At 49.9% G+C, this 26,168-nt stretch overlaps 1 protein-coding gene across 4 annotated transcripts in view; it reads right to left on the minus strand.

Annotated features, from left to right (window-relative positions):
- LOC119454597 (protein 5NUC-like) overlaps positions 1-26,168 on the minus strand; it is a 141,468-nt gene that overhangs the window by 66,219 nt on the left and 49,081 nt on the right. Inside the window, exon 7 of one of the 4 annotated variants that reach the window (XR_007466724.1) lies at positions 24,309-24,552. The exons of the other annotated variants lie outside the window; for them this stretch is intronic. The gene's annotated coding sequence lies outside the window, so the exon portion shown is untranslated. The remainder of the gene's footprint in view (positions 1-24,308; positions 24,553-26,168) is intronic. 4 annotated transcript variants of the gene reach the window in all.

The following is a 26,168-nucleotide window of genomic DNA, read 5'->3' on the forward strand; positions in this document are numbered from 1 at the left end:
GCCCACCCAGAACAGTATGATGCTCAGGATGCTAGCCGCGGAGATTTATACCATTTGGTTTTATAAAATAAACATGCTGATCGTGGCGGGTCAGTGCCGAAAGCTGTATCATAATTCTAACCTCCTAATTCTTCCATCCAGAGCAGATTAGTAGGCTTTTTCTTGCTACACTAGCCATATCTGAGTTATTTATTTTAGTCGATTACGCCTCACCTTGCTGACTTTGCCTCCGAAATAATTTTTTTACTTTTATTGGATTTTTCTCGGAATTCTTTTTTGGGTTCTCGTCACCGATGACCCCATTTATTTTACTTTATGATTGTTTTAATGCCCGTTATACCTTCTGGTCGTGCGGGCTCCCCCCACATTTATTTTTGTTTTCATTTTCGCCCTGGGGGCGAAAATGAAAACAAGAACTAAGCAATGAACTATAGAGTGCTGCGCTGTCGCTGGCGTGGCATCGCCGTGCCGAGCGCGCTCGGGCGTGAGCGCTACGTCGGACTATAAAGTGGCCTTGAACCCGGCCTCACCATTACGACGACAGATCAGAAGTAAGATTCCATGCTGGAATGATGAGCGGCAACGTAGCCAGCTGTGGAAGACGACGACGAACGTGGGACACGAAAGCGTGCCGAGCGCGAGCACGAGCCGGTTGCTTACCGTGACTACGACAGGACACGCCGACAGTCTTGGCACATAAAATTCTTCGCACCTATAAGTCCAGGCCGAGTATAACGTCGTAATGGCATTCTTCCAAAACGGCAAGCGATACAGTGGTTAGGCACCCCGCGATGTCAATGCGAGCAGTGCACATACCAAGCACGGTAGGCGTTCCTCCGTCGGCGACGCGGAAGGTGCGTGATGCAGCGGGTGTGAAGACTTTGTTCAGCCGTCGGTGCAATTGGGCACACATCACGGATATGTGCGCGCCAGTGTCAATTAGTGCTGGGGCACTGACGCTATCGACTACAACGTCCATTAGGTTCTGGTTAGTCGGCAAAGTGATCAGAAGGTTTTGCGGTCGAGTCATCAATGCCGCGTCACCTCCGGGAGCTGCATCGCTTAGTTTACCGGAGACGGGTGTCGGGGCTGGATCGGGGACGGTGGGCGACGAGCCTGCGGTGATGGAGACGATAGTCGACGATCTGGTGGTGAACGGGACAGGTGACGTCAGAACGACGACGAGACACAGACGCACGAGGGACAGTTCCAAGTGGCACGATCGTCATTGTTGGCCTGTTGGGCGTCAAATGCAGGCTGGCAACAACGTGGGATCTGGTGGGAGTGATAATAATTGGCGAATGGCGGCCGCTGAATGCCTCCCCTCAGTACGGTTGTTACAATGGCGTACTATGTGACCGATACGCCGGCAGGCAAAACAGATTGGCCGAACGACTGCAGTTCGCTACTGAGCGGGATTTCGGTAGTGTGCAGGATACCGCTAACCATTGCATGGGCGAGTACTAGAAAGCTGTGAAGCGGCCAATGGCGTATATAGAATAAACTCCAAGATTAGCGAGTTCTTCGGCTCACTGGGGCAAGGAAGAATGGATGCAGGAGCCATGGCTTCAAGTTCTTGGCGTAGTATCCGCGTCAGGTCGTCTGATGATGATGGTAGCTGCATTCCTAGCCTGTCGTCAGAAGAGGCTGTCGCAGCTGTGTTCGGCAGACGTGCGAATGGTATTGCAATGCGGCGGCTCTTGGTCTGCTCAAAGCGTTGACACTCTTTTATGATGCCCTGTACTTTCGCGCAATGTTTGACATGAGCAGGCTGAAAGTATCGTTAGCGATCCTCTTCTGTACATGTCAAACCTTGTCTGACTCGGACATATCGCTGTCGGCCTTGCAGCACAGAACCAGCACGTCCTAGATGTTAGAGACAAATGATTCTGTGGACGTTCGGACGCGGATCACTAGTTCTTTCTTTGCGGAGGTCTACCGCCCGGTGGTACTGCCGAACAAGTCCCTCAGCGTATGCTTGCATCTGTCCCAGTCGTTAAGTTCTGTCTCGTCGTTATCATAACACACCTTCACCGTGCCTTGTAGGTAGAACACTGAGTTAACCAACATAATCGTCGGATCCCATTTGTTGTGGGCACTTACACGCTCATATGTGGTGATCCAGTCTTCCACGTCGAGGTGGTCGGTGCCGCTGAAATTTTTCGATCCCGCGGCTTAGCCAGGACAACTGTCAGGGTTGTAGGTGCCGAAATGGGCCGCGCCATTTCGGGACCTGCTTCGTCAATCACGTTGTCCTGTCCGAGGTGACGACCACTGCGGAGCTCCGTTGTTGTCGCTCGTGGGTACCCTGCACCTCTCACCAATTTGTTACGTTGCGAAACTCGCATATAAAAATGTACTTACACTATATACAAGGAGGCAACGATATAAAACAAGACGGCTGTCGAGACTGATTACACCTCGACAGTTCAAATCGTCTTCTGATTTTGGCGCCACTCTTGGTTGCGCCGTTTCAGTTTCAGTTTGTTTCCATCTTCGTGTAGGATATGTTGTTGTATTCTTCCATACTTCCTGCCTAATAAGTTTATGTGGTTCCAAAATGTTATAGGTGTGGCCTTCGTTTTCTCGCATATTTCTGACAACCAACTTTCACTCTCACCTTTTATTTTTGCTTGAACCAGTATCTGAACCATAGATTTTTTTCTCCCGGTATATTTCTCATTTTCTGTACACATCTGTGCAGTGGCTGTACGATCCCCAGAGTAGACACCATTCGGGTCCTGGGCATGTTCATCGAATCCAATGGCAGTAACAATACGACGCTCAACAAGCTCACACCCAAGACCTGATCAGGCTCATCAACAGAGCCTCGAATAGGCATGGAGGCCTTCAGGAAGACAACCTCCTTAGGTTATTTGACGCCTTCCTCATGAGTCACAGTTTATGTGGCAGCCATGCACTATTGGTATTACTCCAAAAAGAAAAAAAAACTTAACACGCTCATCTGAAAAAAAGTATCAAAAGAGTACTAGGCATTCCGTGACGGACGAGCATGGATCTCCTTATGCAACTAGGAGAGCACAACACATTAGACGAGATAATCGAGGCCCAGGAGTCGGCCCAACTGACTCGTCTATCCTGCACCCCGGCTGGAAAGAAGATCCTGGCGGTTCTTGGGATCAACCCTATACTCATGGAAGAACGAAACTTCAAATCTAAGAAAATCAAGGGAATAATATACGGGTCGCACCATTTCCCTGTAATGTCAATCCTCAACACTATGTAGACAGACGCAGGGCAAGAGCACTCGCCCTCCTCAAGAGTATCAAAGACGATCCCCACTCGGCATGTTTTGTCGACGCAGCCCAATATGGACAGTCGTCTAACTTCGCCACTGTCATCGTTGATCGCAAGGGACAGATAGTGAATGCAGCTTCGCTGAAGTGCTCAACTCCATCCAGAGTGGAACAGGTCGCAATTGCTATGACACTTCTAGATAACAGCAAAACACAAGTCTTCATTGATTCGAGATCGGCGGTCAGAGCTTTCGCTTTAGGGTCCGTTGCTGAGGAGGCTCACAAGATTCTCAAGAACAAGATCATCTCTATGCACACAATCACGTGGTTTCCGGCGCACCTCGGTCCCCAGCTTGACTCCTTGCCCAATCTCAATGACATCGCCCACTTCCAAGCGCGCGCACTAACCCACCGCGTGGGAGCAAGGGTGAGCTCAGAGGCCGGGGTTCTTAAGTTTCGGGACACTCTCGCTACATTGATAGAAATCACTAGGCACTATCACCTGGGTAGGAGGATTTATCCTCCCCCTCATAGCACACTGGCTAGACCTCTGTTGTCCACTTTACTTATGCTTCAGACTATGTCCTATCCCAACCTGGCCCTTTTTCATTCGATCACTCCACAGGCTTTAAGCTCTACTTGCCTCGACTGTGCGGCTGTTAGCAATTTAGAACACATGCTCTGGCGATGCCCCTCGTTACAGGGACACAATCGCATCACGGAAGAAGAATGTAGCTGTGCCATCCAGAGCTCAGAACTTTCACAACAAACTTAGGCTGTCCAGAGAGACCACGATGCGGCGGTTAGGCTCGGCCTACCCGTCCCCACGTGGCAGCGGCCCGCAGCTCTGCCCTACGGCAGGGCTTCTCAGGACCTAGTGAATAAAGTTGTTTGTCTGTACACGTCATCCTGAAAAAAAATTAAATTATGGGGTTTTACGTGCCAAAACCAGTTCTGATTATGAGGCACGCCGTAGTGGGGGACTCCGGAAATTTAGACCACCTGGGGTTCTTTAACGTGCACCTAAATCTAAGTACACCGGTGTTTTCGCATTTCGCCCCCACCGAAATGCGGCCGCCGTGGCCGGGATTCAATCCCGGGACCTCGTGCTCAGCAGCCCAACACCATAGCCACTGAGCAACCACGGCGGGTACACGTCATCCTGTGGCAACTGCGCTTTGTTGCCTGCCTGTGTTCTCGTGATGCTGTCTGTCGTACGGCGATCGCTTGTCGTATCTCCCCGTTCCACCAGCTTATTGGTTTTTTTTTCTTTCCAACAAGCATGTTGCTTCTCTTTCCGTATTTCTGTCGTAATTACACTTAGAAGCGCCCTATATTCTCACACTTTGCTTGGCCACTTGCCAAGTTGTTCCTGGACTCTTGTGCGTACATTTGTTATTTGTTCAGCGCTCAAATTTGGACGGGTCATTCTTCACTCCTTGCTCTCTTTCCCAACTACGTATCCCATTTTCAAAATGATGCGTTTATGCTCATTCCCGATGCGGCTATACCCTTCGTCATCAATGACCATTACTCTCAACTGATCAGAGATTCCTTCTGTCATCAGCCAGTAATCAATGGTCCATTGCGGGTTTCCTTTTAACACGTGGTCTTTCTATCACACTTAGGCCCTGTATTCACGATAACGAGATTATGTGGCTCTCAGAGATGAACCATTGACTTCCCTTTGTTGTTAGTATAGCCATATAGATCCTGTATGTGGGCATTCATGTCGCCAAATAGGATAATTTCGGCGACATTCTCGAAGCCCTAATATCTGCACTTAGGCACTTCACTGACTCTTCATTCTTTTTTCATTAAATTTCTTGGCCTGTGGTTCCACCAAAACCTTTCCTGGAACACACAAATATCCAAATTGACATCTGAAATAAGTAAAAGTGCTGGCTGCCTCTACAAAGTAGCTAATCTTGTACCTGTGTGGCTAAGACTGCAGATTTATTATGCACTTATATACTCTAAGTTAACCTACTGTGTTCGAGTGTGGGGAACCACTACTTCTACTAACTATCAGAAACTACTAATACTTCAGAAGAGAGCCCTGCGGTACATCCATGGTTACTATGGCAGACCAAAAGATTTGTCCACGTTGCCGTTATTTTGCAGGTATGATCTGCTTAAAGCGAATCAGGTCTACCCTTTTCGTCTGCTGCAATATATAAAAAATAGTAAATTACACATACAAAACTATCCTATGTCTAGTGACGCATACTATTTTCGTACACAAATCCACCAGGTTCCTAAAACACGCACTAACTATGGCAAACAAAAATTAAATTTTCAGGTAATTTCAACTCTTAATAAGGTGTCAACAAATGTTAATTTTGGTGTTTCTTTGAGCGTATTTAAAAAACAAACCAAAAATATTTAATTGATTCTGGCTTGTGTTTTGTATAGCGCCACTTTATTGATGTCTGCTTGTTATTTGCTTCTTTGTAATAACTGTATGTTCATCTGAGATTCTGTGTTTACATTGTTACATTTCAAGTTATGCGTTATATGATGTCAAACTGCACAGGGGAGCCGAGGCCTTCGTCAGGCCTTCCAGCCTTTAGGCCCGGCTTCCTCCTTTGCAAGAAGGAAAATAAACTTCACTTCACTTCTTTGAAATTATTTCCGGTCCACAAATATGTTACGCCCAGCCAAGTTTTCTTTCCAATCATTGTGCATGATAACCTAAGATGCTCTTGACAGTTTGAATTTACATTTTCCCATCTGGCTCCCTGATGTAGGAGCATTCCGACTTCCCCTCCCTTTCATTCCGATTTAGTTCTTTTGCACCCTCACCAAACATAATTCTTAATCACTGGAGTCTCTAAAATGCGTTTCTTTAACCGCATACACCCCTATTTGCTCTCTATTTAACTGCTCCTCAATCTCTGCCCCCTTTTCTTCTGCCGGCCTGCATGTTTATGTAGCCTAATGCATGGCCAGCTTTTTAACAGCGAAGCTGTCCTAGCTAACCGTAAAAAGTGGCGGCTGCTGTCGCAAAACCTCGCTGAGTTAGGACGTCACTGCCTTGCCTAGCAACCACCTCGCGGAGCGGCGTGTGCCTCGCCTCCTCTACGTGCCGTGCACATGTTGCATTGCCATGGGACGTTAAGGAGAGGGAAGGAGAGCATGCGCGTGGCGCGCGCAATGCTCTGGAGAGGGAAAGAGGAAATGAGAACGAGATAGAGAGAGAAACAAATTGTAACAGCACCAACGAGGCAACGCGCAGAGCTGCTGCCGACACCGCGCGCGTTGCCTAGCTGCGCATGCGCTGAAGCAGTAGCGATGACGTCACCACCGAGCTCCCGCCAGCTGCACGCAACTGCGCATGCGCCGTGACGTCATCCCGACGTGTTGTCTGCTGCACGCCTCCAGCACACTTTGCATAGCTTTCGCCCAGTGTGCATGCGCTTGGCCTCGTAGTTTGCCATAAAAGGGGCTGCGCCTAGTAGTGTCAACTTTCGCTAGATATCGAGCGGCTAGCCTCCAATGCGTTCGGCGTGGGCAAGCAACAGCGTTCTTGGCATTGTGCCAACCTAGGTTTGCATGCGTTTGTGGCATGCCAGGAACGCTGTCGCTCGTAGGCGCCGACGCGTCCAGCGCTAGTCACGCGGACTGTTGCGAAACGGAAGGTACGTCAGAAAATGATCGCTTGATAATACCTTCCCTATATGCGTAGTTAAGTTAAACCAAGTTAAGTACTAGCATGAACCAAGTTAATACCTAGCAGTAGCAGCCAGTAAGACTTGAGGATTGGCGCTTTCGCTGTGCCTAAGGTTTGCACGACCGAGTGAAAACTTGCCCACTTCTTTATTTTCTTATTGACAGCGATACTATTCTGAGCCTCCCCTAGAGGGACCTTTTTCATTACTACCTTCCCTGGCCTCCTGAACACCCATGCGCCCTCCCAAAAAAGCAAATGCGCGACGAGCAAGTTGCCAGCCAACTTCTCGTCCAACTCTGTGGTTCAAGTGGATCCCACCTCGCTCAAAAGGACCATAACTTCTCACTTCCCTGTTTACTTTTACAGCCTCGAAACCTTTTTCTTCGCTTAATGTACACATAGCCTCATTTGCAGCAACAACACCTCTTTGTACATTACTGTCGCGTAAAGCAGCCTCTGGCGCCGTACAAACCACAGTCTGCACACGAGGGCACATCTTGGTCAAGTCGTCTACGCCCTTTTTCAAGGGCGGAAGTTGTGCTGCCCCTTTTACAGTGAAGCTTTAAAGGGCTCAGTCAGTCTCCGATGGCCGTGTCCGCGTGTAGAAAAAAAACTCTCATTGGCTCGAGCATTTTCTGTTTCGCACTTTTAATATATTAGTCTGAGAAGATTTAACATAAAAGTCATGCGCTGCCGGTTTTTTGTTTCGTGACATTTGGTTATGGGCTGTCATTCTCAAAATTCTGAGGAGCTGTATAAACTTGGACGTGCAGCAGCACCAGCAACGCGCAGAACCGTTGTCGATGGTGGCGGCGTTGCTGACGTGTTCATGAAAAAAAGTGCCAACCTTTGCCCTATGATGGTGTACCGTAGCGACCATAAGGTCATAGTCCCTGTGGTCACTAAATAAATGAAAACCACCGGATCATATATATTTCTCATTCTTTAATAGTTGAAACAGCCAATTACACCATCACATCTTAATGGTCATCATTGGAAATACACAATTCCCATGAGCACAGCTTCGCTGGTCTTCCAACTCCACCCCAGTGGAAGGGCTGACAGTTTTTTTTTTTTTTTTTTTTTTTTTTTGCGTGTGATTTAGCCCACCTGCGACTACTACAAGGTGGCGTCCGCTGGCATTTTCCGCGAGCTTTTCTTTTGCTTGCTCTGTGACAAAGTCCAATGTCCGCCATAAAAATATCCATACTGACACTCTTTTAGCGCCTGTCGCCCTCTGCACATTTGCCCCTGAGCACCTAGCCAGGCTCTCTCCTACTGCCGATGCCTCTCCCTGCTTCCCTTTGTCTTTTTCCCCATGATTCAGGATTTGACATAGGGGCATTGACCTCTGCATTCCTGATTTTCCTTTGTGGCGGCTTCAAGGCAGGTGCGAGGTAGGTGCTTTTTCTTTGTGGCGGCTTCAATAGCTGTGGGAAGGCGAGCGCCATGTGGTGGTGCTGCAAGGAACCCAGCGGCAAGCGCGATGGACGTGCACCGCAGTGATTGGTTGGCCTATTCGACAACAGAGCAGCCAGACCTCAGCTCCCACGGTCACGAAACCAAGAAAAGCTTCGCTTTAGATTACATTAGATGCTGGGGTTTTACGTGCCAAAACCACTATATGATTATGGGGCACACCGTAGGTGGGTCTCCGGATTAATTCTGACCAGCTGGGGTTCCTTACCGTGGACCCAATGCACGGTACACGGGTTTCACTTATAATACTAGATTTGTTTTTGAAAATATTAAACGAGAACACACAGCTACTCGGCCATTGTGTGTGCTAGAGCTCATACCTGCATTGGGAGGCAGCGCGCATCCATAGGTAGCGCGCATCCATGGTCTCACTGTAGAGTCAGTTGAGCTGAGCGTGAGGGTGCATTCTCCTGGCTTCCTCGTTTTCGCAGCCAAACGCGCTGCGCGTTTTTGGCAAGATACCGTTAAAGGCACCGTGTTGCAGAAAATCCGGCGTCAGCGTGGATGTCCGCGTCTGTGGCGGAAAGAATTATCCCCAACCACCCCGATTGCGCAGGCCCTCCACGTAGCGCAGGGCATTAGCCAAGGAGAAAATCATCCCGAAACCACCCCGCCCACGTGGTGCCCTCTACGTGGTGCAGGTTTTGGTGAACGAAAATTGAATTGCTCATAGTGAAATCCGTAAGAGAAGTGGTAAAGTACGACTTAACCACAACCTACAGACATGGTGGCGTCGGATTGTAGTTTGAATGTACGAGAAAACATAATTCTGTTACGAGGAAACTCAATCACATACCCCTATTCCAGCATGTCTACCATCCCAACCCGGTGCGCTCGGGTAACATACTTGCGAAAGTGCTATCCAGATGGCGCTCGCATCCTCGGCAGGTCAAATTGGGACTTCGCCTGTCTAATGCGTTTTGGACACGCGCGCGTTGGGACAATAGCAAACAATTAATAAATAAATAAAAAAGATGCTAGGGCCTTCATATTTTAATATAAGACGACTTATACTGCCACTGAAAAAACGTCTTCCCAACAATGCATTTATGTTTAGAAGTGAAGCCGTCTTTAAGGGGATCGGTGTAAGCTTGGTCTGTGTAAGCTGGCTTTCCCACGTTCGGTGTTGCTGTGAAGCTCACTTAAAGAAAAATGCGATGCGAACGGGGCCCGATGACGCTATCGCGTTCCACTCTTAAAGGCGAAGCTTAAGCGTCCTCCAGTTTTTTGAGCATCTGAAGAGTTTCTAACCATTCAGGGATGTGGTGCTCATGCGTTCTCGATAGTTTGGCAGCATGGCGGCGGTGTCGCCAAGGGTGCAAGCGCACCTCGAGAAGCATGCATTCAGCTCTTGATTGTGCCTCAGGCAGGCTGGCAAATAAGGATGCGAGATTTTAAATCGAAATTAGGGTTGGTGCTGTTGCTGCTGCTGCTGCTTCTGCTGCTCATTACACATCAAACCGGCTTATGCGCCGGTTTGATATGCCGTAGCTCGCGTACAGCCACGTCTGTACTCTTAGCACGGACCGGTTGCCGGCTTCGTTCTCGGCGGAATTACGGAATGAAACAACCAACAACATTACAAAAATTATGTCAGAATGCGTTTCAGGAGGACTGCTGACCGTAATGCGAATATCAGTCGAGAAATGTAGTGACTGACCACATTCCTGATGTCACGTTTCTTTGTCAGGCAATTGTGAGATTTTCATAGCTTCGGCTATATGCTACATACTTTGGTATCGTCGCACTTTGCAATAGCACTCGCTTGTCAAGGACACCCATGACATCGACGCCCGATGACGACTGTATGACGCTGACGCCGTGACGACGAAATCGCGAAGAACGAATGACGTGTTGTGCTTGGCGGTCCTTCGGGACAAAGGATGCCTCACTGACAGACGTGGTGACTAAATGAGCGCCACCTGCAACTAATGGACGGACAATTATGTTTCCTACCTTCGGATGTACGACGGCCTAGAGCTGACGGGCGAGATGACAACCGCCACTCTCCAGTCTCCTGACCATCTATTTGACAAGCTGACCCTCACGGAGAGCATACAAATTCTTGCAAGGGGCCAACATCAAGCATTAGCGTTTGGTTCCCAAGTTGCTACCAGTTGCTTGGTATGCGGGGGCGATAGAGCAATACTGGAGGCGGAGACCGGCGGAACGGTGCCTTATGATGGGCGTAATTTTATGACCGATCGACGACTGTGATTGGCCGAGAAAAACCCAAGGGAAATCCTTCGATGACTGAAAGGGGGAAATCAACTGATAAAAAGCGAGGCTTGAGTGTTCTGAAGACGCTCGGACGCCCGTGTGCTTGCGTTGCAGTGCACGTTAAAGAGCCCCAGGTGGTCAACATTAATCCCGAGTCATCCACTATGGCGTGCCTCATAATTGGAACTTGTTTTGGCACATAAAGCCCCAGAAAGAAGAAGAGAAGACGCTCGGAGAGGTAAACTCTCGCACATGGAAAGACGTTAGCATGTAGACGGCTCCAAGAGTCATGGAGCCCTTCGTCTAAAATATCATGTACATTTGTATATATAAAACCCTTTTCTGATCTCTTGCACATCTCTCTGGACCTCTCCTTTTCCCGGCACCTGGCACGACACCATTCTTGAAACCTTCGACACCTCACGCGGACCCCCGACTTCAAAACAAACGATCGAACGACAAAGGGGCTTACCGACGACAGAATGACGATAATGACATGTCGATTCTTCAAAATACTTCGATGGTATAACGGCGACAATGAGGTGACGACTGTATGCCGACAATGGCGTGAGGACGTCCTCATGAGGACAACCGGATGAAGAAGCGGGACTAACTAGGATGACTTGACCAAACTGGCATGACGACGCTATGTGAACGGTAGCGGTAGGCACGGTAGCGATTGCATGACGATGATAGTGTCACGAGCGTAATAGCTCCTGTAATGACGACGCAATGATGACGATGGAACGCAAATCGCGGCATAATCACGATTTAATGACGGTAGCATGATTATGCTAGAATGGCGAAAGCATGATTGTGATAGAATGACGAACAAAGAATGACGTCTATGGATCGACGAAGGTGTTATGACGACAGATGCTTGGCCGCACTGAAATGATGTTCATGGTGAAATGACAGCGTGACTGATGATGTCATTGCGAAAACGGTATGACAAGAGTAGGGTGTCAAACTTATATACATAAGGGTGGAACGACGGTGACGGCATCCCGATGAGGGTATGACAACGAATGCGTGGCGACGACTGTATGAGAACGATGCAGTGAAGACGACGGCATGCAAACGGCACGAGGACAATGATATGACGAGTGTATGATGACAATGGCGGACGATGTTGGCGTGACGACGACGGCATGACGAGAGTCGGGTGACGATGACGGCCCAATCACAACGGAATTACAATCATCGTCTCACAATGGAGGCACGGTAGCGATTGTATGACGATGATAGTGTCACGAGCAATGGCAAAGACAAAGATGTTGTAGTGGTGCTGGGTCAGAGGCTCTCCGGTCGGACTGAAAACTGATGGAACCTGTGAGCTCTGTGCAGTATTTACTAGACAAGCTCTAGCCGTTTACTCTTAATTAAATACTCCCCGTAACATCTTTTTGGTGTAGGTTGCGGGCTCTATTCCACCCGGCCCTGGATCATCGGAGCGGACGCCACATTTCTCCCGCCTCCATGGCCGAAGACAGTACGCAGTCATCGCAGCCCGCGCCCGCGGCTCCAGCAACCGTGATCCTTTCGGATCCCGTCGACCCCGCACGTTATGTGGCACGGACAACAATGACGTCGACGATTGGTTCCTAGTATACGAGCGCGTCAGCAAGCACCACAGGTGGGAGGAGACCCTAATGCTCGCCAACGTCATTTTCTCTCCACGGGGCATGGCTCAGGTGTGGTTTAATACGCACGAAGAAGAACTGACAAGCTGGGACGTATGCAAGGAGAAGATGCGTGCATTGTTTGGCCGATTGGCCGTGCCACAAATGACAGCCCGGCACGAGTTGGCGGCCAGAGCTCAGACGTCCACGGAATCGTACGTCGCATACATCCAAGACGTGCTAGCCTTGTGCCGCACAATTGACAAAGACATCCCAGAGGCGGACAAAGTTGGCCACGTTCTGAAAGGCATAGCTGACGATGCCTTCAACATACTCCTGTGTAAGCACTGCACCACAGTTGACTCCATCATCACAGAATTCCGGCGGTTTGAACAATCAAAAAGCAGGCGGATTACTCAGCGCTTTAAGAGACTCCCGAACACAGCTGCGACCTCCTCGTGCGAAGATCCCGTGACGCCCCCTCCGTTCTCGACGCCCAACAACTTGGCCAGGATTGTTCGCCAGGAGCTCGAAGCCATGGCTGCAGCTGCTTATCAGGCACTTGCTCACGTCCATTTGGTGACAATATCCATCATTCAGGCCATCGTTCATCAAGAGGTTGCAAATATGGGCGTCCTATTTCCACAAGCCCCCAGTTACGCCTCTGCGCCCGTGTGCGCTTTCGTTCCTCACCACACCGCCCCAATGATTGCTGCTGCCGCTTCCGCTCCCCGCTTCACACCCCGCTTCCGAAACCCATCTGAGTGGAGGACGCCTGACGATCGGCCAATGTGTTTTTCTAGCTCTCGCGTCCGCCACATTTCCCGCCACTGTCGCAATTGTCGGAATTGCCGACCAAGTTTCCCCGGTGACCGCCGCCAAGATCGTGGCCCGCGCTATAGCACATCTCTTCTCGACGACGAACTTCCGGCCCGTGATCAGCACCGTCTGTCTTCGCGCTCTGAATCTTCCTACGCCGATGTTGCCGCACAAGGACACTAATCCAGCCGATCGCCATCCCCTCAGAGTCGAACGCCGTCGCTCTCCTTCTCTGGCCTACTCTGGACACCACCCGGGAAACTAGCCAGTGCAGCCCCAGGAGGTGAGGCTGCATTGACGACAAGGACCGCAAAACCCCTATTGAACTCTACCTCAAGACGCAATTTGCTCGGTGTTCTCGTCAACGGCGTGCCCGTTACTGCTCTCATTGATACTGGTGCCAACATATCTGTTATGGGTTCTACGCTCCGACGCCGCCTACGAAAAGTGCTGACGCCTGCCGTTTCTCCTACTTAACGTCCGTGTAGCTGACGGCACCCGAACACCAGTTCTTGTTATGTGCACTGCCCGCGTTACTGTTGTCGGTCACCACATTTCAGTTATCTTCGCTGTTCTCGACGCTTGCCCACATGATGTCATTCTTGGTATTGACTTCTTGAGCGCCGACTCTGCCCTCATCGATTGTTCTTCTGGCATTTTGTGGCTCGAACTGCCATTGGGTCCTGATGACGCCGCATCAAGCACCATTTGTCTACGTTCCATGAAGTTTCTAAGACTACCCGCGCAGGCTGCTACCTACGTCCTTATGTCACCGTTTCTCCCAGTCCCTGATGTTGAATATGTGGTCGCTCCCCTCACAGACCTGATCCTCTCGCGCAACATCGCACTTCCTCATGGCGTACTAGTTGTTGCGAACAGAACGTTGCTCCCAGTCCTCAACTTTTCTACTTCGACCCATGTTCTTCCTCAAGGAATTTCACTAGCCGAACTTTCACCTCAGGTAGAATGTACTGTTTCTGCATTCGCTGCTGACGCTGAGGCCATGACCCAACCTGTCATACCGGCGCCAACCCAGGCACTTCTGGACAAAATGGTATCCCCCGACCTCTTACCTTCCCAAAGCGAAGCACTCCATGGTGTCCTATTTTCGTATCTTGACGTATTTGATGTTGAGAACAGTCCACTAGGCCGTACACATGTCGTGGCGCACCGCATCGACACTGGAGACGCCAGCCCTTTTCACAAGCACCCTTACCGAGTGTCTCACTCTGAGCGCCAAGTCAACCAAAAGGAGGTTGAGAAAATGCTCGATAAATATGTGATAGAGCCTTCCTGTAGCCCTTGGGCATCCCCTGTAGTGCTTGTCAAAAATAACCATAGCTGATGGATTTGCGTAGGTTATCGCCACCTCAATCGGGTAACGAAGAAGGATGTGTATCCTGTCCCATGAATTGATGACGCGCTCGACTGCCTCCATGGTGCCAAATATTTCTCGTCACTAGATCTCCGCTCGGGATACTGGCAAATTATCGTCGATGACCGCGACCGCGAGAAGACCGCATTCATCACACCCGACGGCCTCTACCAATTTAAGGCTATGCCTTTTGGGTTGTCTAATGCTCCTGCAACTTTTGAACGCATAATGGACACTCTTCTACGGGGTATGAAATGGTCGACCTGTCTTTGCTATCTGGACGACGTCATCATTTTCTCGCCCAGCTTTGACAGCCACCTCCCTCGTCTGTTGGCCATTCTTGACATCTTTCGCCGGGCTGGCCTCCAGCTCAATTCATCTAAGTGTACCTTTGGGCGCCGCCAGATCAAATTACTTGGACACCTAGTCGAGGCTACCGGTGTCCACCCGGACCCTGACAAGGTCCGTGCGTCCGCGAGTTCCCGGTTCCACGGTCCACGCAATAAGTACGCAGCTTTCTTGGGCTCTGTTCCTACTTTTGCCGCTTTGTTCCCAACTTCGCGGACATTGCTCGACCCCTCATGGACCTACTCAAAAAAGATGCGGCCTTTTCTTGCGGCACGGACCAAGCGACACCCTTTGCGTCGTTGATTTCTGGGCTCACTTCACAACTTGTGTTGGCTCATTTTGACCCGGCTGCTAGAACATAAATTCGCACCGACGGAAGCGGCCAGGGCATTGATGCTATCCTCGCCCAAACACATAACGGAGTCAACCCTGTGATAGCGTATGCTAGTCGTCTTCTCTCACAGTCGGAAAAGAATTACACCATTACTGAGCGGGAGTTCCTAGCTCTCGTCTGAGCTGATGCGAAATTCCGTCCGTACGTATATGGACAGCCATTCGTGGTCATAAGAGATCATCATGCGCTCTGCTGGCTGTCAACACTTAAAGACCCCACAGGGAGGCTCGACTGTTGGGCATTATGATTACAGGAGTACACGTTATCGGTAGTGTATAAATCTGGCAAGTTACACAATGACGCCGACTGCCTGTCCCGTGATCCCGTCAAACCACCCGACTCCACTGAAACAGACCCCGACACATAAGTCTTGGCGATAACAGACTTCATCCATGTGGCCGACGAACAACGTAGAGATCGATCATTGCTCTTTGTTATTGACCGTCTGCAATCCGGCACCATCGACCCTTCACTCAACATGTTCTTGCTTCATGATAACGTTCTTTACCGCCGCAACATACACCCCGATGGCGCAGAACTCTTGCTCGTTGTCCCCCATAATCTGCGCAGGGATGTCCTTGTCCAGTTTCATGACGCCCCCAATTCCGGGCACTTGGGCGTCTCGAGAACTTATGATGACATACGACGACGTTTTTTTTCTTGAATGGGCTTTATTGGTCGGTTCGTCACTACGTAACGTCTTGTGACCTTTGTCAGCGTCGCAAGTAACCTGCGACTCAACCTGCTCGTCTCCTTGAGCCAATTGACGTTCCAAGCGAGCCGTTTTATTTAGTGGGCCTCGACCGAGCCACTATTTAGTGGCTCGGTCCTTTTCCAATTTCCACCAAAGGCAACAAATGGATTGCAGTGGCTACGGATTGTACCACACGATATGCAATTACTCGAGCGTTGCCAACCAGCTGCGCCACAGACGTAGCCGACTTCCTACTGTACGACGTCATTATATATGGTGCTCGATTTCACCTACTCACAGATGGCGGTCACTGCTTCCTGTCTCGTGTTGTTTACGATCTATTTGGATCATGTGCTACTCATCACAACTTCACGACCTCATATCACCCTCAAACCAAGGGACTCACCGAACGCCTAAACCATACACTGACCGACATGCTTTCCATGTAACTTACCGATGACCACCACGATTGGGAGGTTGCGCTTCCGTTCGTCACATTTGCATACCACTCATCGCGTCATGACACCGGCGGCTACTCACCCTTCTATCTTCTCTTTGGACGCCATCCCTTTCTACCATTTGACACCTTGCTCCATTCTGATCCGGCCTCCACGTCCACGACTTCCTATGCGCAAGATGCCATCACGCGTGCGGTCGTCGCGCGCACAGTAGCCCGCGCTCGGCTCTCGTTATCGCAGACCGCACAAAAGGCCATTTACGATCGTCAACACCGGGATAGTGATTTTCCACCGGGTTGTCTCGTCCTTCTCTGGCTCCCATCTCGTCGTGTCGGCCTCTGTTAAAAGTTAATGTCGCGGTACGACGGGCCCTACCGTGTGCTGCGCCAGGTGACTCCTGTCACCTATGAGATATCTGCCATGGCATCCACCTCATTGACTGCCACACCACGAGCGACATCGTAAATATTTTCCCGCCTCAAACCTTACAACTGTGATAACCCATTTTGACCAGAACAAGCACCGGGATAGTGCATCATCAGCCGGGGATGTCACGACCAATGGCAACTACAAAGACGTTGTAGTGGGGCTGGGTCAGAGGCTCTCCTGGCGGACTGAAGCCTGCTGGCACTTGTGCGCTCCTGTCTTGACTAGACAAGCGCTAGCCGTTTACTGTTAATTAAATACTCCCCGTAACAATAGCATTGCAAAGGTGGCATAATCCCGATTGAATGACAGCAGCATAATTATGATTACAATAGAATGACGAAGAAAGACTGACGCTGTTCGAACGACGAAGGCGGTATGACAATGGCATGGCGAAAAAGGGATGACGTTGCTGAAGTGGTGACTGTGATAAAATGGTGTGACGAGGACTGGTTGACGACGACAACATGACGAGAGTCGGATGACAAAGTTGGAATGCCATGATGCAACAACCATGATGGCATCAGGACCGCGCACACATATCTAGTTGCCCAAGCTAATAGAAAACTTGGGCCACTCTGTCGGAGTGGAAGGTTCTCACGAGCACAGCATGACACGAGTAAGGTCACGAAGCTGAAATGACGACGATTGAACGTTCACGACGGCATCACATTGTTGGTGTGGCAACGAATGCATAAAGATTGCATGACGACGATGGCGGGGTAAAGATGGTAGAGCACTGCACGGGCCGATTTTGTTCGTTGGGCTGCCCGCCCAATTTTACGTTGGGCTGCCCGCCCGAGCCCGACCAAAATTTTTATGGCGCGACACGGGCCCGGCCCGGGCCCTGAAATAATCTACGTTACCCGCCCGGCCCGGCTCGAAACCGGCCCGAACCCGGCCCGAGACCGAAAAAGACCACCCAGCTACATTACAAAAATAAAATAAAGAAAAGAATGAAAGGAATTTATTCTTAAGGCATAAATACATGTCATATGCAATTATGAACACCATTTGAGCGGTCTGAACGCAAATACCAGCGCGCAAAACAGTACGAATGACTCGGCCGAGCAGTATCGCCAGCAGTTTCCAACGGCGCGACCTTGATGCGGCCCAATCCACTTCTATCGCAGCGCCGCCACAGTATTTTCCACGTCGGGCGCCTCACTCCAGAGCATGCGCCGCCCCAGCCGCTCGTCCCACTCCACCGTATTCTACTACACTCTAGCCAAAGCGCAGCCACGACCGGTCGTGAGCGCAGCGCATGGATGGAGTCAATGGAAAAAGAAAGCTTTTCGTTCTTCCATGGTGCAGCGTAATGCGCTGTGGCTAGGCGACCGGTTGAGAACATGCGTGCCATCATGGATGGGCACAGTGCCATACTTCAGCTGCATGACGAATTATCTTATCTAACCAGTCATCATTTTACTAATTCGCTTTTGAAGAATCAGCAAGTCGCGAACGCGCTTACACCGCGCTGAAAGCATTAATTACATTGATTTAGGTAAGGAATACAATGGCATACTTTGGGTTGAGGTGACTTCGGTGTTTCTGGACATTTACATTCTGTTCAAACAGCGCAAAATACGACGGAAAAAGAAAAGGGAAGTACACAGGAGTAGCACTGCTAGCTTCCAGCTGCGCCGGGGCAACAGCTTTTTCAGAGTTGAGACGCGCGAGGATAACTCGCGGCACATTACGTGCACACCACCAAAAGTCCGAGCCCGGTAAGCTGCAAGTGACAGCGTTCACATGGAGAGACATAAGCCATACCACGCGCCTTTCACCGCGGATGTGTAGCTTAAGCACCGGGATGGTGTTTCTACTGCCGGGGGGTGATGATACGGAACAGCCGCCGCCACAGTGTGACTACACTGAGGAGAAGGAAGACGACGGGTTCCCGCTTGATATAGCGTCGCCATTTTGGCCTCCGTTATCTTCCCTGTAAATAATGTGTAAATTGCCTTGGGCATCGGTTACACGTAACAACATTTTCATTCTCAAAACAAATCTTTCACTGCATTTTTCCCTTCGGCTTTCTTGGGTTCATCCTGTTCAAGAATGACAATGATGGCGGAAAAAGTGTGGGGATAAAGCAGAAGTCTGTCCGGTCCGCTACCTTACGCAGGAGGAAGCGGGTTTGAGGGACAGACAGAAAACTTTATTGGGTCCTGAGGAATGCTACCGCTCAAGGCGGTAGAGCAGAGGGCCGTTCCCATGACGGGGCGGGGAGGCCGAGCCTCACCGCCCCGTCGCGGGCCTTCTGGACCGCCCTGAGTTCATATAGAAGGTCTGCGCTCCTGAGCATGCAGCTCAATTCCTCTTCCGTTGTGCGTTGAGGACCCTGTATTGAGGGGCATTGCCAGAGCATGTGATCTAATGTACAAGCGGCGCCACAATCAGGGCATGTTGGATCCAAGACCCACTGTACTACTGACCTGACCAGCGAGCAGAACGCCAGCGCGCCTGTTCCATCTCATATTTCTGCCACTACGAGCCTTATGGCGCTACTAGTTACCCCATCTGCGCCGCACTTTTGCTGTCGTCTGCTCGCGCCAAGCCGCGATGTTTGCGTGGGTATGCACTTTGTAGGACTAAGAAAACGAGCAAAGGTACGTTGATTGAGTAAAATCAACAATAATACCGCACTGCTACGTGACGTTGTGCAAATCACGGCAAGATAAGACGCCTGGCATACGCCTACATTGAGTTCGCGCTTTACGCACCTTGGTGAAAAAAATGGATCAAGGCATGCAATTTCTAGAAAAGGTGAGGCTGCCCTAGTGTTATTTGGCGTACCAAAAATGCAGCTAGATGCCTTAAATTGTTATACGTAGGTGTTCTGAGATATGCCCGTACATTTATTGTCGCTTAGTGGCATTTCCCGAATACCTTCGCCACTGGTATCAAATTTGCATTGCGAGCATGCGAGGCAAGGGTTGCAAGAAATATTTTTGCAACAAAGACCAGAATATGAGATAAAGAAGTGCGGCGCCTGCCGTACCAAAAGCGACCCGCATGTAATCCGCAAAAAGTAAGTGAAACGAGGTGCAAGAACGTACGTTATATACTGCCGAATTTTATGCAGTAAATAAACGGTCCTCCGTCGTATACATTACGCACGTCGCAAAGCCGGTCACAGAACGACAAGTCATGAATTGGTACAAACAGATGCACCACTAAGCTTGAATGAGAGTTAAGAAGATTGCGAAGTTGATGGTTCCCAGACTTGCACACTGGGCCTTGGAATTTTATTGAAGATTGTAGACTTTCTTGAACCGTAAAATGCGCCTTATACACTCTCCGGGAGCCAAAGTAATTGTTAACGGGTCTCGAAAAAATCTAGCAACATGAAAACATTCAGCTCCAGCTTTCTAATAAGGGCCGCAGAAGATACAGCGATATTTGAGTGGTGCGTGGAAAGCTATATAGCTATAGGTTTCATGCTCTACCAGCTTAGCTGCGACTGCGGGTATCATTATGACATGCAAAGGTGGGCTGCAGTACCCGAGACAGGAGTTCATGCGTTATTGCCGGATTAAGAAAAAAAAAAAAAAAAACCGCCGGGGTGGCTCATTCAGCTAAGGCGTTGCGCTGCTGAGCACGAGATCGAGGGATCGAATCCCGGCCGCGGCGGCCGCATTTCAATGAAGGCGAAATGCAAAAATGCCCGTGTGCTTACGTTGTAGTCCAGGTTAAAGAACCCCAGGTAGGTTAAAATTACTCCGGAGCCCTCCACTACGGAGTCCCTCATAATCAGAACTGGTTTTGGCACGTAAAACCCCAGAAAGAAGAAGAAGAAACAAAAAACAAACATTTCAACTGCTTTCAAGCGACCGCTGGAAATAGCATTTACACAGGAGGGTTCTACTGAGGAGCGCATAATAAGGTTCGCTAAGCTCGTGCACGACAAATAAGCCCATTTCTCACTTTCACGATCAACAAAACAAAGAAAGAAACGTGCGCAACATCAGTTGTTTCTTTTGTAGATAAACGCTTTGAAATGTTGCCTTAAGTGCACATAAATATTCTCACTATCACAAACATTACAATACATAAAAATATGCCTATATTTGAGCATGTTGCGTGAGTGAAGCACTTGTATAGCGCGCCCGCGTGTGCTGTAACCATTGCGCGTCGATGCTCGGGAGGGTTATTTCGAGCGCCCCATTAGCGGCGAAGTCTGGAACGAGAACTGGTGCAAGCGGGGTCATAGAGAGCCGCCAGCTCAGCAGGTCAGTATTTGAGTAGGTCGTGGTTGGATCAAGGGTTTCGATGATCTGGCTGTGGGAACAAAGACTAGGGTATGACCTGGTATGAAGCGTGCGGAGGGTGTATGCCTGTGCTCTAGAGAGCTTCGCGTGAGGAAGGGGGAAGACCTTCCTGCCCAACTGATAATGTTTGATGATCGCATTAAAAGTGAGGAGAACCTCCCTAAAGACCACTAGATTCAAGTCTGAAAGTACTAGAGGCTGCCCAGCGCGGTAAGTTCGCGCGCTCGGGCGTGGGCGATCTCGTTCAGGCTGGCCATGGGGGCGAGATGTGAGCCGAGGTGAACTGGAAACCTGATGATTGTGTGAGGAGAACTATCCCAATGACCTGAAATGCGAGTTACATCAGCTGATACCGATCCGGACACAAAGGCCCAGATCGCCGCTCGTTAGTATATGTAGATATTTTGCTTAGAATCGTCAAGGAGAGTGAGCGCGATAGCTACCTGCTCAGCCTCAGTGCGAATGGCGTTCCTGATCGGAGCGGACTGGAGAACAGAACCTGTGTGATCAACCGGTACGGCAGAGAAGTTGGCCGATCGACCGTACTGCGCCGTGTCTACGAACACCAGACTCCGGGTTTGCGCGACCGTCTTTGAGCAGGGCTTCACCTCTGGCCCTCCATCTCCCCGCGTTGTGCTGCGGGTTCCGGTGCGGGGAAAAGGAGAGACCGTAGTGTTAGCCCTTTCTTTGCTCCTTAGTGAGAATATGTTGGCGTTCCTCTTCCAGGGCTGAACTACACCCTAGGACGGCCACGATTCTCCTGCCCGCCGCCGAGGAGGAGAGCCTGGCGATCTGATCCATTTGATGTGCCTCGATTATCTCTTCCAACGTGTTGTGAATACCCCGTTGCATGATGCGTTCCGTGCTAGTGCTCGAAGAGATCCCTAGTACTGTCTTGATTCTCTTGCGGATCAGGAGATTGAGCTTAGTCTTTTCATCACCCTGCCAGCAGTGCGTGGCCGCAACGTAGGTAATGTTGCTCATTAAAAAATCATGGAACAACCTTTGTAAATTGTCCTCCCTGAGGCCGCCTCGAGAGTGATAAGCCCAACTATGCATTCCATTTTAGCTGTGAGCTTGTTTATGTTCTGCCCATTAGTGCTATTGACCTCTATAAGCATGCCAAGAACACTAGTGACCTCTACCTTAGGGAGGAGGTCACCAGAGCTGGTCCGAGAGGGGGACCAGCCTTTAGGTTTGACGACCCTTCTCTTGGGTCTATACAGCAAAATTTCCGACTTGCTCGGAGAGAGTCGGAGTCCGGTTACACTAAGGAAAGCCTCGGTGTAATCTACAGCCTGTTGGAGTACCTCCTCTACTCTGCCCTTGCTGCCGCCCGTACACCAGATGGTGGTATCTTCGGCGTAAAGGGTATGACGTATGCCTTCGACTTGCGAGAGCCTCTTGGAGAGCCCGCAGAGCTGAATGTTGAATAAAAGTGTTGAGACCACCGAACCTTGTAGCGTACCTTTGGAGCCAAGAACAAGTGGTTCGGATTTGAGATCTCCTATCTTAATGTTGGCCCCAAGCCAAAACTAAAGATATATTTAAGAATATGCGTGTGCGAAAGATTGTCAAAGGCTTTCTCCAGGTCAAGGCCCAGGAGTGCCCTAACATCTCTCCTCTGAACGTCGATAATCTGATGTTTCAAATTGATGGTGTCCTGGGTTGAGAGTGCCGGCCGGAAGCACATGTTGTACAGAAAGAGACCGTGCTCTTCAATGTGTATGGAAATGCGGTTCTTAATGACGTGTTCGGCCACCTTGCCTATACAAGGTGTAAGCGATGTGGGCCTGAGATGAAGATACCTAGGGGGCGTCCCTGTTTCGGGATAGGAATGACTGACGCCAGTTTCCACGATTCCGAGTTCCCACATCTTGTTAATCTCATCCGTGAGCGTTTGTATGGAAGCATCGTCCAGGTTACGAAAGAGCCTTTTAGAGATTCCGTCCGGGCCCGGGCCGATCGCCCATTCAGTCCCATGAGGACTTCGCTCACTTCAGCCGTGCTGAAAGGTTCTTCTGAAGATTCCGCGTGTTAACCCTCGTCAGGACGATAGTCGGCGTCACACGAGAGATCAATCCGACAGATATGTTTCCGCGAGTATTTATAGTAGTTTTTGTAAATACTCGCGGATAAATACTCGTGGCATCCTCTGTACTTCTATCGAGGTGGCGAGAATATAGTAATCACTACCGAGACTTTCGTTAAGGTTGTGCCAGGTTACCGACCCTGAGTTGGCCACAAAGGTTAGGTCCAAAGTGGTGTCTCGGGAGGATGAATTGCCAATTCCAGTAAGGAAGGAGGAATCAGTGATTAGATTGAGGTTGTGGTCCGAAACTGCCTGCCATACATCTCTACCCTTTGCGTTAGTGTGGTGATAACCCCACTCCTGATGCGGGGCATTAAAGTCCCCGGCAATTATGAGCGAGGCCCCGCCCACCTTTCCGACTGCCGTGGACATAGGCGACGTGAAGAGTTGTCTCATGTCCCTAGGAATACTGTAAATGTTGAGGATGAAGAGGCTGTTCCTAACCTGCCTGTTTGGTATAAGTATAGTTCATGGCAACATCGAGAACTATGGTGATGAACTTCTTCGAGAGAAGCGTGCAGAGGCCCGTTTTATCCTGCCCCAAAAGACAGTCTGACATATAGCCCGATACGGTGAATGAGCCCATCAACGTTTCTTGGAGTAGAATAATGTGCAACTTGTTAGGATGAGAACTAAAGAATTGTTGAAGGACCGCTTTCTTACGCTATAGGATTCACAAAAGTTCCACTGCCAATTTACGATGTTGTTAGGTCGACTCTCTATGATAAATAATTGCAAAGACGGATCTCTAACCGCCGAATCCGACGATCCAATACTGACCGTGGATTCGAGCGCTCCGACACTCACGCTCACATCGGATAAGGCCTCGTCAAGGGACTTGAGCGTATTCCTCAATTTGGTCTGAAACTCTCTCATGTTGGTATTGAATTCCTTAAACTCAGATTTCAGCTCTTCCAGCCTCTCATCTAGTAAGGGCTCGGACAGGGATCTCTCCTTAGTGGGGCCCCCATCTGTAGGTGTCTCCGACGGGATCTCAATGGACCTTCGCCGATGGGGGAGGCGAACTCGAAGGCAGCGACGCGGCCACCAATTTTAGTTCGGCCACCTCTGCTTTAAGATGCTCAAAGGCACTCCTTAGCAAAGCGTTTTCGCGCTCTAGTTACAGCGATCCTAGCCGTGCTATATGCTTTGGCCGTGGTGATACTTCCCTCATTACCGTAGTTGACGTTCCCGTAACACTGTTGGCCCAGCGGGTTTCCCCAGTGGGCGGCATTTGTAGTCGAACGGCAGTTGGTCCCCTGGATCGCGAGCGCCTTCTGGAGCGGGAGCACCCGTTCCTGGACGGAGAGTGTGGCGCCGGTTGGCCGGCGCGCCCTCTCGACGGAAATCTGCTGCAGCTCCGCACCAGGTTGGCGCCGGTCGGTGAAGGAGGTTTGGTGCGCTGATGTTCGCGTCTTCTTCTGCGAACCACATCATCATCATCATCATCATCATCATCATCATCATCATCATCGGCCTATATTTTATGTCCACTGCAGGACGAAGGCCTCTCCCTGCGATCTCTAATTACCCTGTCTTGCGCTAGCGTATTCCAACTTGCGCCTGCAAATTTCCTACCTTCATCACCCCATCTGGTTTCCTGCCAACCTCGACTGCGCTTCCCTTCTCTTGGTATCCATTCTGTAACCCTAATGATCCACCGGTTATCCATCCTACGCATTACATGTCCTGCCCAGCTCCATTTCTTCCGCTTAATGTCAACTAGAATATCGGCTATCCCCGTTTGTTCTCTGATCCACATAGCTCTCTCCCTGTCTCTTAATGTTAGTCTTAAGATTTTTCGTTCCATTGCTCTTTGTGCGGTCCTTAACTTGTTCTCGAGCTTCTTTGTTAACCTCCAAGTTTCTGCCCCCTATGTTAGCACCGGTAGAATGCAATGATTGTACACTTTTCTTATCAGCGACAGTGGTAAGCTCCCACTCAGGATTTGGTAATGCCTGCCGTATGCACTCCAGCCTAATTTTATTCTTCTGTAAATTTCCTTCTAATGATCAGGGTCTCCTGTGAGTAACTGACCTAGATAAACTTACTCCTTTGTAAACTCTAGAGGCTCACTGGCGATCCTGAATTCTTGTTCCCTTGCCAGGCTATTGAACATTATATTTGTCTTCCTGCATATTCATCTTCAACCCAATTCTTACACTTTCTCAATTAAGGTCCTCAATCATTTGCTGTAATTCGTCTCCATTGTTGCTGAATAGGACAATGTCATCTGCAAAGCCGAAGGTTGCTGAGATATTCGCCGTTAACCCTCACTCCTAAGCATTCACAGTCTAAGAGCTTAAATACTTCTTCTAAACATGCAGTGAATAGCATTGGAGAGATTGTGTCTCCTGGCCTGACCCCCTTCCTGATAGGTAACTTTCTACTCTTCTTGTGGAGAACCAAGGTAGGGAACCACATATGGTAATTCCAATCGTTGCTTGCACAGCTTGTCCGCTGTAGGGTGAGGCCCTCCACAGAGGGTGCACTCGGGGGCGCACGTGTGATCCTCAGACGGGAATCACACGTGCACCCCGTGTGATCCCCGTCACGCGGAGTGCACAGGAGTTGCGGTTGACTCATGTCAACCCGCAACTCCTGCAAATCAAGTCTGCGGGCGCCGGGCAGGCGTCGTCCTGGTGGCCTAACCTTCGGCATGCGTAGCATACATCCATTTGTCTACGATAAAGTTTATACGCCATAACATACTTGGCCCGTACATGACGCAGTTGGGCACCTTCAGGCCGTCGAAGAGAACGACGACCGTTGTATGCGTCTTGGTGCGCTTGACTTCCAGTGCTTTGGGGTTTCTCAGCTGCACAATCATGCTGCTGAGCTGCTCTTGATTAAAGTCCAGATCGACACCTCTGAAGACCCTCTTACGTGTGTTTTCCGGTGCGGCCAAGTAAGGGCTGACCTCATAGTTGGTCTTGCCGACTATGATTGCTTCGGTTCTAGAATATGCTCGGGCGTTCTTTTCGACCGACGTACTCACAACGAGCATATTCTGCTTAGGGTTGGGCGCACACAATGT

This window comes from Dermacentor silvarum, chromosome 5, assembly GCF_013339745.2.
Source record: "Dermacentor silvarum isolate Dsil-2018 chromosome 5, BIME_Dsil_1.4, whole genome shotgun sequence".
NCBI lineage: Eukaryota > Metazoa > Arthropoda > Arachnida > Ixodida > Ixodidae > Dermacentor > Dermacentor silvarum.